Source organism: Ochlerotatus camptorhynchus, unplaced genomic scaffold (assembly GCF_037179485.1).
Source record: "Ochlerotatus camptorhynchus isolate MF236.1 unplaced genomic scaffold, CSIRO-AGI_Acam_v1.1 ptg000361l, whole genome shotgun sequence".
Lineage (NCBI taxonomy): Eukaryota > Metazoa > Arthropoda > Insecta > Diptera > Culicidae > Ochlerotatus > Ochlerotatus camptorhynchus.
Genome location: NW_027040849.1, coordinates 11,484,368 through 11,497,404, shown reverse-complemented (window position 1 = coordinate 11,497,404; position 13,037 = coordinate 11,484,368).

The following is a 13,037-nucleotide window of genomic DNA, read 5'->3' as shown; positions in this document are numbered from 1 at the left end:
GGGTTTCGTTCGTATTTGTTTTCCAAACAAATAAGACAGAGATTAACGAAAGAGGTTACCTTATTCTTCATCTTGGGAAAGTAGAATTCCTTGGAGATTATCCGATAGTTATCCTCAATTCCCCGATGGGCTCGGCTGTGCGTTTCCTCAATTATTCTGTCTTGGTCTTCTTCTACTGGGACGCCCTGTAAAAGTGTTTGTGTTAATTTAATTTTGAAAACTTTATTGCGTGAAAAATGATTTTTATATGTTATTTGAAGAATATTTAACCATTCTTCAGGACAAAGAATACCGTTCATCCTCTTGGGATGGATGAATTCTCGAAATACTCTCACTGCCACGGGTACGCCGAATGATATTCTGGTCATGGTCCTTCTGTATATGCCTGGAAATATTTGTTGAAAAGTATCATGGTTTTTGTCCCCCTTTATAATAAGGATCTGATGTTTAAACTGATTAAGAGATTTCTCAGTCATTTGAATTAAATCTCCATTATCAGATTCGGCTGAATGTACAGTTTCATTGTCGGAATCTGACGAAGAAGATGATTCCTGTTCATTAGCATTTACCTGGCAATTCGGGATAGTCCGTCAGCCACCACGTTTTGTTTGCCCGGTCTGTATTGAATTTCGTAATCAAATTGCTCCAAACGTAGTTTCATTCGTATGAGTCTATCGTTGGAAGTTTTCAAGTTTAGGGCATAGGTTAGTGGTTTATGGTCTGTGTATAAAGTGAATTTACGGCCGAAGAGATATGGCCTGAAATATTTACACGCCCAGTCAATAGCTAGGAGTTCCTTCTCTATTGCAGAGTATTTTTCCTCGCTTTTTGTCAAAGTGCGTGATGCGAAGGCTATAGGTTTGTCCTGTCCAATTGGACATTGTGACAAGACTGCGCCCAGTGCGTAGTTTGAAGCGTCTGTTGTAAGTATAAATCCCTTCGAGAAATCAGGGTATTGTAGCACGTGGTCAGGATATTTTTGCAACGATTAAAGGCAGAAATGAAATCGGGGGTATGATTAATCGTTTCTCCCTTACTTAGTTGTTGTGTAAGAGGCTTTGCTATTTTTGCAAAGTCCCTGACAAATTTTCTGTAATAACCAATAATCCCAAGGAAGCCTTTGAGTTCCTTTTCGTTCTTTGGCAGAGGCCATTCTTGTATCGCCTTTATTTTTTCCGGATTTGGTTTAACTCCTTCGGGAGTAACCACGTGTCCGAGAAATGCTGCCTCTTTCTGGAGGAATTTACATTTATCAATCTGTATTTTAAGATTGAATTTGCGAAGGGTTTCTAGAATTTTCGTGAGGTTCACCAAATGTTCCTGTAGGCTGGTGAAAAAGATGATGATATCATCCATACACACCAGACAGATCACGCCAATATGCTCCCTGAGGACATTATCCATCACTCTTTGGAACGTGGCGGGTGCGTTTTTTAGCCCAAAGGGCATTCTGGCGAATTCATAGTGCCCTCCTTCGACATTGAATGCCGTCTTATTAATATCCTTTTTTCTAACCTCGATTTGATGGAAACCGGAGGCTAGATCTAGGGTTGTAAAGTATTGACATTTTCCTAGTTTGTCTAGGATGTCAGTGATGTTGGGTATTGGGTATCGATTATCCAAAGTTTTGTCATTAAGCTTGCGGTAATCGATTACCAATCTCCATTTTCTTTGGCCGGAAGCGTCCAACTTCTTCGGCACTACCCATACAGGGGATGACCATGGGCTATTCGAAGGACGAATGATGCCTTGGTCAAGCATTTTCATGATTTGTTTTCGTTCCTCTTCTTTGTGGCAGAAGGGGTAACGATAAGATTTGGTATAAACGGGAAGTTCATCCCTAGTTGCAATTCCATCCCTAATAAAAATAACCATAAAAAAGAGCTTAACGACGTGTTCGGGTTATCATCCAAACCATTTGTGGGATAGTTTACCTATTCGGGTCACAGTTCGTTTATGGTATTAGTTTATTAGGGATGGTGGATAGCATTAGTGAAGGTCAGTTTTCCGTTATCATTATAAAAAAATATCTTGGTATTTAGAAACAACTTTCAATAATTTGGATCTTTCTTCTGAATTCAGATGGTCAAGTCTAAGTTGGTCATCTAGGAATCTATTTTTGCCTTCGTTGTTATTTATAGGAAGGATCTCTTCAAAATTACTGACTTCGGTGCTCAACATGTCGCAAATGTTTATTTCCTTTGGAGTATCATCGTAATTGTGAATCAATAATTTTGTTTCATGGTTAGAGCTATTGTACAGTCCAGAGAGAATTTTAATTTTTTCAATAATTCAACTTCTTGTTCTAGATAGAAATTCCCATTATCTATCGATGTAGTAATGACTATAGATTTAGTTTCGTTAGAATTTATATGGATTAGGTCTGGGTATTTTTTGAGCAAGGGAATCGTTACCTCTCCGATTTTTAGTGTATCGTGAGCGGTATCTATGACGGAATTTATGGACCGTAGGGTTTCGTACCCTATCAACCCGTGAAAGTAAGTGTGAAAGTTGAACAGATAGAACTTTTGTACAGGAATTGTTTTATCAAAATTTGCAAATGGATTGAACAGTGTGTATCTATTGATTTGGTGTTTTCCACAATTGTTTTTAATTACTTCGAGAGCGGTACCAGACGCGGGGAAGTATAAATTTTATTTGCTCCGGTGTCAATTAAGAAGCGGAGCTTGCCAAATTTTGTATTTGTCATTTCTATAAATGGTAGGCGGTTGTTGGTTATTCGGGTTGGGGTGGACCCTCTAAAATATGAAAATTTAGATGTTCTTCTGATGTCTCTTCATTATAGCAATCTTCTCTCTGTTGTACGGGTTCCTCTTCCGTATAATCGCCATAGTTTTGATTTGAGCAGTGAGGTATTTCCTCAGATTCATGGTTATTAACTTGCACGGTTCTGTGGTACGGCTGAGTTTGAAGACTGTCGCTTTTGACCTGAAGGGTCGGGTTTAATATTTGTTAATGCTGGGAATCGTGATTGGATATTCTGATATGACATCGTTCTAAAATTGGACTGTGCCGGATTCTGAAATTGTGGCCTAAAGTTGTTTGGCGCAAAAGGTCCTTGCCATTGCGGTTTATAGTTGTTTTGTGGGACAAATCTTCGGAAATTTTGCCAGTTATTTGGTTGTTTATACGAATCACTTTGATGGTTGGATTTGTATTGGGGTTTTTTGTTCCGTCGTTAATTTAATGTTTCTCTCTTACTTGCGTTGGGAAGCATTCAATTGTTCTGTGGCGCTTTGGTGCGCTTCATTCAAATTCTTAGGACGCGACACTCTACCCGAGCAAAGTCGGTAAACAAATTGAAAGCAAATCGATATTAAAGTTTCCAGTAACTATCATAATGAAAACTCATTTTGTTTTCAATTGTGGCGACATAAGTCTGATATCATATTGTGCTTTCATTATGCAGTCAAAACTTTTTAAATCAAAGCAACTTAACTTGAAGTTTTGCTGTTAACGTCTTGTTTTAAATTTAATTTAAGTTCATCTGTCGTTGAACTAATGATTATTGTTTATTTGTTTTGTTTAACACATTTTAGGTCCTTCATGACTTGCCCGGGTGAGATTTGAGCTCAACTCTTTCAGCGTGAGAAGCATGGATACTAACCATTTACGCCATGCCCGTATTCAGTTAAACATTATGAATGCAAAATCAGTAATCAAATTGATTTCATTGAAAGCAAGATTAGTTTTCCGTTTGATTCAACAGTGTAAAATTTTGCTCTCATTTTTGCTGTGTTAACCGTTAAGTCAACCAAAATGAGATCAACTGGAATATTCAAAATAAGTTACATCATAACAACAAATTTTGATTTCAATTTGATCTCCAGCTTTGTTCGGGTAGTGAGTGTCGAGTACGGCTCATTTAGCCCATCCACGAATGCGTTTGTGATCATGCATTCGTAGCTTGCTATCAGTGTTTTCGCACATGTTCTCATCTCTTGATCGATTTGATTTTAGCTGTTATGTCGGAATTTTACGGTTTAGCGACTTTGCAGTCAATTTAATTGTTTATAGGAAAGTTTGAACATACTGAGAGGTAAGCACATATCATCGGTAAGAGACATGTGTGTGAGAAAATTTGCGAAAAAATCTAAGGGCACTGGTGGGATTCGAACCCACAATTCCCATTCAGTACACGGGTGCATTGCCAATTATACAACGGTGGACCTATGGTCCCTATGGACTTTTGGCCCGGTGGTCGGAGGTGAGGCCGGCAGCTCAAAATGTTAGAGTCATACTGTACTGGACATATTTCAGCATGTAAGATGAACAACAAAAATGAGCTGTGTTTGTTCACATCGACTGATACTGAGTGGTTGCGGTACAAGCACATATCGTCGATAATAGACGATTGTTGTGTATCAGAGAACGCTTGCGCAAAAAGACTAGGGTGGGGAACGGATTCGAAACTCAAATGTCATTAGCCAAATACATCCGTAGACCATAGGTCCACCGTTGTATAATTGGCAATGCACCCGTGTACTGAATGGGAATTGTGGGTTCGAATCCCACCGGTGCCCTTAGATTTTTTCGAAAATTTTCTCACACACATGTCTCTTACCGATGATATGTGCTTACCTCTCAGTATGTTCAAACTTTCCTATAAACAGTTATGTCGGAAAGCAGTTCACGACACTCATTGTAAAATTCTTCTATGCTTTTTAGCTTTTGTTGCAGATACGAGATTTTTGTGACAAGGGTGCACATGTCCCTTTTATCACCAAAATGCTCTTCCAAAGTTTTTTTTATTGCCTCCCACTCAACGGGTGTATGATTCTGGACTAGTGCGTCGTTCGCTCGGTCGACGACTTTGTCTCTAATTATGCTATGCCATAAGGGCAGAGCGTTTGCCTAGTCGTCTGGCCGGCAGAGTTGTTTTGAAAAATTTAGTTTACTCTCTACTGAACAGATCCAGTTGGAGAGGGCTTTTGCATCGCCACTGTACGGGACGATCATTTTTATCGCATCTGGTATTTTAGATGCGTCGAAACGTATGGTTTGAGTATTATTTTGGGCATTCTGTACCCGTCCTCTATTGTCTGTAACGTTTCTTGCCTGTTCGAGCGCTTCAATTTGGAGCTCCACACTCCTCCATCGAAACAGCACCGCAGCTGAGCTGCGAGTGCTATGAAATAAAAAGGACATCGACTTATTACCACTACCTACTTCTCTCCCTTCCGCTCATAGAATTCTCCAATTCGGTGTCTCTCGTTGTGCTTTCTGCTGAGACTGAGCAATATTCGATACCGCGAAACATCTCCGCAGTTATGTTTTCTTTCGGCGCAGGAGATGTGCGGTAATCAAAAGTTAAGAATGTAGCTAAACATCTACAATAACATTCTACCAAATTTTCATGTGCGTAGTCCACTGCAACAGCCGAACGTACGAATGAATAGGGTGACTATAGCGCATTTTAAGAAAACGTCACAAGTTTTTATGGCTGTTTTAAATCAATAATTACGAAGAAACCATAAAGCCTACAAGGTTACTACCAAAGACACAAATCTAGGGAACTGCATGGAGAATGTTTTGTAGAACAACTAAATAAACAGAAATGAAAATTTTCAACTTAAAAACACTAAAATGTATGAAATTTCACCAGTTTTTTCGGTACTTTCAACATACTTTTCAATTTTAATGTATGATAATTAACTTTAATCGAGTTCTTTTCTAGACAGCATTGATAGCTAAGACTTTAATCTTTCATTTGGTATGTTGAAATCAGAAAACCACATTAAGATTAAAAAATATAGCTAACCAAAGTTGGCAAAACAAAAAAACATAAAATGTTGAATAACTCACTTAGCAGTCATTTCCGACCCTATGTTTCATGGGGATTTTTTCATAACTTTAGGAGCCCTATCTACCCTGAAAATATGTAAAACCCGGAACCAAACACCCTGTATACAATGGTTACAATGTTTTACTTACATACTATGCATTATTTCTATTATGTTTTAGTTGGGTTTTAATTTCTTCTCTTGACATAGTGATGCTAATGACTTCACAGTGTAGATTATACTGTCGCATCATCCGATTGAAGGGGCCATTTTTTGCGTAATTTGTTCTGTGTGATTTTTCTGAGAGTAATTTTCGTGTTCTTAGATGCCAACAGGGTGTGTAGAAGTTTAATTGTGAAAGTATTTCTAATGATTCTATGCGATGTGAAATAATGTCATTGATGAAGAAAAGCATTGCAAATTCACGGCGTTCTTTGAGTGTTTGTAAGTTGATGAGCATACAGCGTGCGGAAATGCGGTCCAATTCAATTCGCGAAGGGCATATAAAAGGAATTGTTTTTGGACGGATTCTATGCGTTCCTCGTGTATGGCAATGCACGGATTCCATACTAGGTTGCAGTATTCCAGAATAGGTCTTACGTATGTAATATATAATAATTTGATAGTGTATGGGTCTTGAAAATTATAGCTGAACCTCTTAATGAAGCCCAACATACTATTTGCTTTCGTTATGATTGTATTATAATGTTCTACAAAAGTGAGTTTGGAGTCTAGGATCACACCTAGGTCCCTTAAAATTTTATATTTTTCTACTTTTTGGTTGCCTAAAACTATTTCAAAAAGAGGTGTTTCTATTTTTCTGCTAAATACAATTGCGTTGCATTTTTTTTTACATTGAGTTGGAGTAGACTTTTACTACACCAAGTGTTGAATACGTTGATTTCATTCTGGAATTCTTCTGTGTCGCTAGAATCACTTATTTCCATGAAGAGCTTCATGTCGTCTGCATATACAAGAACTTTTATTTTTTTTAAATATGTAGGAAATGTCGTTTACGTACAAAATAAAAAGAATTGGGCCTAAATGAGAACCCTGGGGCACCACACAGGTGACCGAAATAGGTTCTGAAAGTTTATTCTGAAAACGAACTATTTGTTTGCGTTGCGTTAATGATTGCCAAGCCAATTCAGAAGTCTAGATTCCATTCCTATTTTTTGCAATTTAAAGAGTAATAATGGTATGTCGATTCGGTCAAATGCTTTACTGAAGTCAGTATAAAGAGCTTCCACGTGCTTGCCATTGTCCATTTCGTTAAGAATGAAGGTTACAAATTCAAGAAGATTAGAGGTAGCTGAACGACCTTTAAAAAGCCGTGCTGTTTGTTTGTAATTTGATTTTTTACTTGCTGAAAAATTTTGTCGTTTACTATTGTTTCAAAAAGTTTTGGGGTGCAAGAGATAATGGCAATTCCACGATAATTACGGATGTCAGATTTCTTGCCTGATTTGAAAATAGGCTCCAAATGAGACGATTTTCAAATTTCAGGGAATTTTCCATTTTTCAGATACATACTGAAAAGGAGTTCTAAAGGAAGGGTGAGTTGTTCTGAAAGATTCTTCAAGAATACAGGTGCAATTCTGTCAGGTATTGGTCCTTTAGATGCGTCCAAATTTTTTAGTGTATTGAGGACTTCATGTTGACATATTTGATTGACAGATATGTTGTTAGAGACTTCGGGAATGAATGCAAAGAAGTCGCGGTCGCGGTCTTTTTCAGAAAATGTGGTGTAAACTTCCTGAAAGAAATTTTCAAAGAGATTTCAGATTTCAGAAGGATTTTCACCTACATTTCCATCAAAATGCTTTCGTGACGGAAAATAATTAGTCGTTTTTACATAATTGAAAAAGTTCTTAGGATATGATTTGACTTCATTTTCGACTTTACGATTATATTCTTCATATGCAGTGTTAATGGCTGTGTTTAGTTGGTTCCATATGTTATGATAGTGTCGTAAATTTGTGCTCGTGCATTCCTTTTTGTATAATTTGTGTGCTTTCTGCTTTTTGTTCTTCAAATGTTTTAGTTGTGGTTGAACCACACTGGCAGTTTGTTGTTTTGTGTTCGCCTTCTTCTTTTTATTGGTACGGTTTCTGAAATTATGTTACGAATAATTGAATGAAATCTACCAACTTCAGTATCGACATTTCCTTCAATACTTATTATATTTTGCCAATTCATGTAATTTGTAAAATTCGTAATTTGCTTTATGATATTCCGGCACTTCCTCGTACTCCCAGTCGCTGGGGAAGAAGTATTTTGTATGAAGTTTGAATATTCAATTGCTGAGTGAAACACTTCATTGATAATGATAATGATGCATACACACAGAAGTCTTCAGTACAGTTTGTAAATAAAAGGTCTCAATATGCATTTTGCTGATTTTTCACGTGGTTAATTTGATGTAGACCTAAATATGAGATATTGTCAAAAAAAAAAATTGTAATGTTTCGTCTTCACCTACGATTGGAAGTAAAAATGATTCGTTTTCAATGTCTGTGATAAAGTCTGCTTTTCGTTGGTTGAAGTCGCCATAAATATGCAGTTTTACTTCTGGTTCCATATTTGACATGACAGTTTCGACAATTTAGAAAAATGATTCAAAAGAATGTTTTTTCGCATGTTCAGGTGGGAAATACAAATGGGAAATGCAAAGGTATGTTTGGATCAAAGCTATATTCCATAAATGATCGATGAAAGTAGAGCTGTTGGGATTAAAAATTATTTCTTGGGATATTTCAAAAGCTACTGGAAGGTGATCAGAACCGAAGTCAGCATGGGTAATCAATTGGCTACAAAATTGACATGAATCAGTTAAGACCAAATCAATAGTTGAGGGATTTCTTGCAGAAGAAAAGCATGTTGGGCTGTTTGGATATTGAATAGTGTAATAACCTGCAGAAAAATCATCAAACAGGATATTACCATTGGAATTGCTTTGAACATTATTCCATGAGCGATGTTTTGCATTAAAATCACCAATAATGAAGAATTTAGACCTATGACGGGTAAGTTTCTGTAGGTCACCCTTGAGGAAATTCTTTTGCTGGCCTACGCATTGGAATGGCAAATAGGCAGCTATAAACGTAAATTTTGTTTCAACAGAAAATCCTAAAGTTTCAAAAACTTTGGTTTCAAATGAAGAAAGAATTTTATGTTTGATTCGTCTATGAACAATGATGGCAACGCCACCACAGGCCCCATCAAGACGATCATTTCTATAAATGAAATAATTTGCGTCCCTCTTAACCTTATGGTCAGGTTTAAGGAACGTTTCAGTTATAACGGCAATATGCACGTTATGAACTCTCAAAAAGTTAAATAGCACGTCTTCATTATCTTTAAGAGTCGAGCATTCCAATTTAAAATATTTAATGATTTAAAATCCATTACTGAATTTCGAAGTCATGACAATATTGTTCGCAAATTTTACTCCAGTTTGAATAGCATCAAACATGGAATTAGATTTAAGCATATCAGTAATCATTTCAATTAATAATTTCTGTTAAAATTCCATTTTAGGAGCAGTAATGTCAAAATTGTCAAAATTTCCGTTAGAATTACTTTGGTTAGTATTTTGATTTCTACAGGGTGCAATAGCAGCATAGGTAGCTCCATTTACTCGCAGAATAAAGTATGCAGCGAGGTGAGTAGGTATAGATGAAGAATTTGAAGCAGGGGTGATATTTGTATTTCCGGGTACAAATGTAGAATTTCTTCCTCGCTAACCGTTGTTAACAGCAGAGGAATTTGTACTTGGTCGGAAACGTCGAGCGTTTCATATCTGTCGCTTAGAACGAGATTGTAGGATCGCTTTGAGAGTCTTACATTCCCAAAAATTGGATTTGTGGTTTTCACCACAATTTGAACATTTAAATTTCTTAGGATCTTCCTTCACAGAACAGTCGTTCTTTGCGTGAGAGGAATCACCACAATTCATGCATTTAGCTGGCATGTAGCAATTTTTAGTTCCGTGACCTCATCCCTGGCACTTACGGCACTGGGTTAGGTTTTGGAAAATTCCACCAGTCTTCCTGAAATGTTCCCACTTCATTCGGACATGGAGCATAAGGCTAGCTTTTTCCAAGGCCTTAAGGTTGTTTAGTTCACTAGACTTGAAGTGAACTAAATAAAAATAATTAGTAATTCCGTTGCGTGAATCGCCTAATTTTATTTTCAGTTTGATTACTTGGAGTGGCACAACTCCAAGTAATTTTGCCAGTTAATTTTTGATCTGATCCAGGGATTCACCTTTGGGCAGTCCTTTCATGACAACCTTGAACACACGTTCAGTTTTGTTGTCGTAAGTAAAAAATTTATGCTGCTTCTCAGTCATATACTTGAGATGACATTTAAATCCGTCCAAGGTTTCAGCCAATACACGTCATTCACCCCGTCGTCCAATTTGTAGTGAAAACTTAACTTTCACGAAGTTCAAAAGTTCCATGCGAAGAGCATGGAAATCGGAAGTGGTTATCACAAAAGGGGGAATCTTTTCCTTCTTGGCATTAAGTCGGGAAAGTTTACTAGAATTTTTCTTGGATGATGGATCATTCTCATCATCCGTGAGCAAATCAAATTGATTACTCAAATTAATTTCATCAGAAGGGGGATCAAGAGTTTGCCCCTTTCTTTTGCGTTTAGGCGCCATGGCGGCAGTAAATTTTTATCCAAATGGACTTCCAAGCAGATTACTATAAGAATCTGAAGGATCGAAGAAGAATTTTCCAAATCGATATCCAAGAAGAATTACCACGGGTAGGGTCCAAACAAGGATCGAAGAGGAATAAGAGTTGAAGAAGGTAGACATTTTACAGGTTGAGCACTGAAAAGTGGAAGGAAGTGTTACTACTACCTAAAGCTACAACAAATTTAAAGCTTTAGGTAGTAGTAACACTTCCTTCAGTAAAAAGCAAATAGATCTGCACGGCAAGAGAGCACGATGTGGACTGGTCACGATGTTCTCTTCATTAGTGAATCCACACATCTGCGTGAATGACGTGAACATGGAGTAGAATAGAGGCCACTCTTTCAACGTTCCACTGAATTCAGGTAGATCCTTGGACACCGCCTGTCGAGCTGCAATTTGGCTCCGATTTAGAATACAGACCGGCTCCTCTGGAATTGTAACTGGTGTGCCTGGTCTCGGATTGCCCGATCGAATCGGTGTCGAGCGCTGACCAGGAACGAACTGGTTGGCTTCCTCCAGGGTACCCAGATTCATCGAAAGGATGAAAGATGGTCTGGCATAGCTCTGTGGCTGTATCTGCTGGCGGTAGAACAATTCATGGCGCGGGTCGTAGGAAGATCTCGCATCGCGGGCACGTCGGAAGATCTCGCATAAGCTTCTGGTTCCCGAATCTCTTGACGACGCTGGTGATGGCACATATCCGGTATCGTTCCTGACATGAACACATTTCATCCTGAGGATGTGAAGCACGACGGTCATTCGACGAAAACTACACAGACGTACAGACTGTGAATGTAGACCACTCTGATGGGGCTGACCGAGCTGAACTTTGCTAGAGCTGAACTTTGCGAAGAATTGGTGCATTTTGCTGACGCTGGACGACATCCGGAGCTCGGTGCTCCTCGGGTCTCTCCGATGTGTTCGGTGTTTGCCCATCTGCCTCCTCTACTGCTAATCCGGAATCTTCAGTTTCGACTAACTAATGACTTCATTAGTTGGTACTTTCGTTCAAGGAACCACACAGATAAAAATTCTGAATTTTAATTGTGATGTAAACATTCATTCACGTAGACTTGTATTTCATTTCACGCAACCGAGCAACTTGTAAACAATGTTGTTTACAAAGATGGGCTTTTGTATACAATATTTGCTACATTGCATGAAATATGTCAGAACTTTACATGATATATAATGTAAACATATATGATATGTGACGCTCCATTTATGTGCATTATATTGAACAAAAATTTACACTACTTTTTCGAACTGTGCACCTTTCCAACTCGAACTCCTCCTCGAGTTTCTTCAATTCGAGTTCCTTCATCCTTCTCGATTCACTGGTGTTGGAGCTGACCTTGCTCTTTGACCGTACACAGCTAAAAAAAAGTAGTGTAAATTTCCGTTACTATGATGCACAAAAATGGAGAGTCATATATCATACAAGTTTAGATTATAGATCGTGTAAATTTATGAGACATGTCATGCAATATTTCATATATTGTATGCAACTGTCCACTTTTGTTTGCAACATTTCTTGAAAGCTGCTAGTTTACGTGTAAAGGAGAGTTTACATGTATGAATGTTTGCATGCATGAATAATTACATCGCCAGTAAAATTCAGAATTTTTTGGTGTGCAGAGATAAAAATTCTGAATTTTAATTGTGATGTAAACTTCATTCACGTAAACTTAAATTTAATTTCACGCAACCGAGCAACTTGTAAACAATGTTGTTTACAAAGATGGGCTTTTGTATACAATATTTGCTACATTGCATGAAATGTGTCAGAACTTTACATGATATATAATGTAAACTTATATGATATGTGACGCTCCATTTATGTGCATAATATTGAACAGAAATTTACACTACTTTTCGAACTGTGTAAGTTAAAATTAGGGTTAAGAATAAACTGACTTTAGCTTATAAGAATTAAACTAGTATAAGAATTTTAATTTCACTTTTGGCAGTTTTGAACCCCCTCGGATACGGTTGTTTTAAGTTTGCTCTCTGTTTTGTGCGTGCGTTCGCTGATTTTGCCAGATTAGCGCTGGCACTCTGCCTGCCTACGTGTGTGATTGGTGGTTTTCTCGCTTTCCGGGAAGTGTTGGAATCGTAAAAGACAACGTGATGCATCATGTTTGCAGGCATCAGAAGAGATGTCGCTATCTGCGTTGTTTGTTTTTTTCTTTACTTGTGCTCCCGGCCCAGAAATTTGTGGCGTCGCGAGTAATAGTTTTTGATTTCAGTTTGTTTACGCGTAGTATGATTTTCTGAGCGGTCGCTTCGTGTTCCCGTCAAGGAGATGCAAGTTGCCACTTGCACTTAAAGCAATCGACTACATTCGACCAGAGGATTGATCCTCGTAGGGCGGGTCTATGATCGGAGCTACTACACCAAGCGTGACAGAGCTGCTTGCAAGGGATTCACTTGGACTGATTTGGTGAGATGGTTCCTTTTTTCTACTTTTGTCTATTTAAACTTAATTTCTATGAATTCGTAGCGTTTGGGATCATTTGATTCGG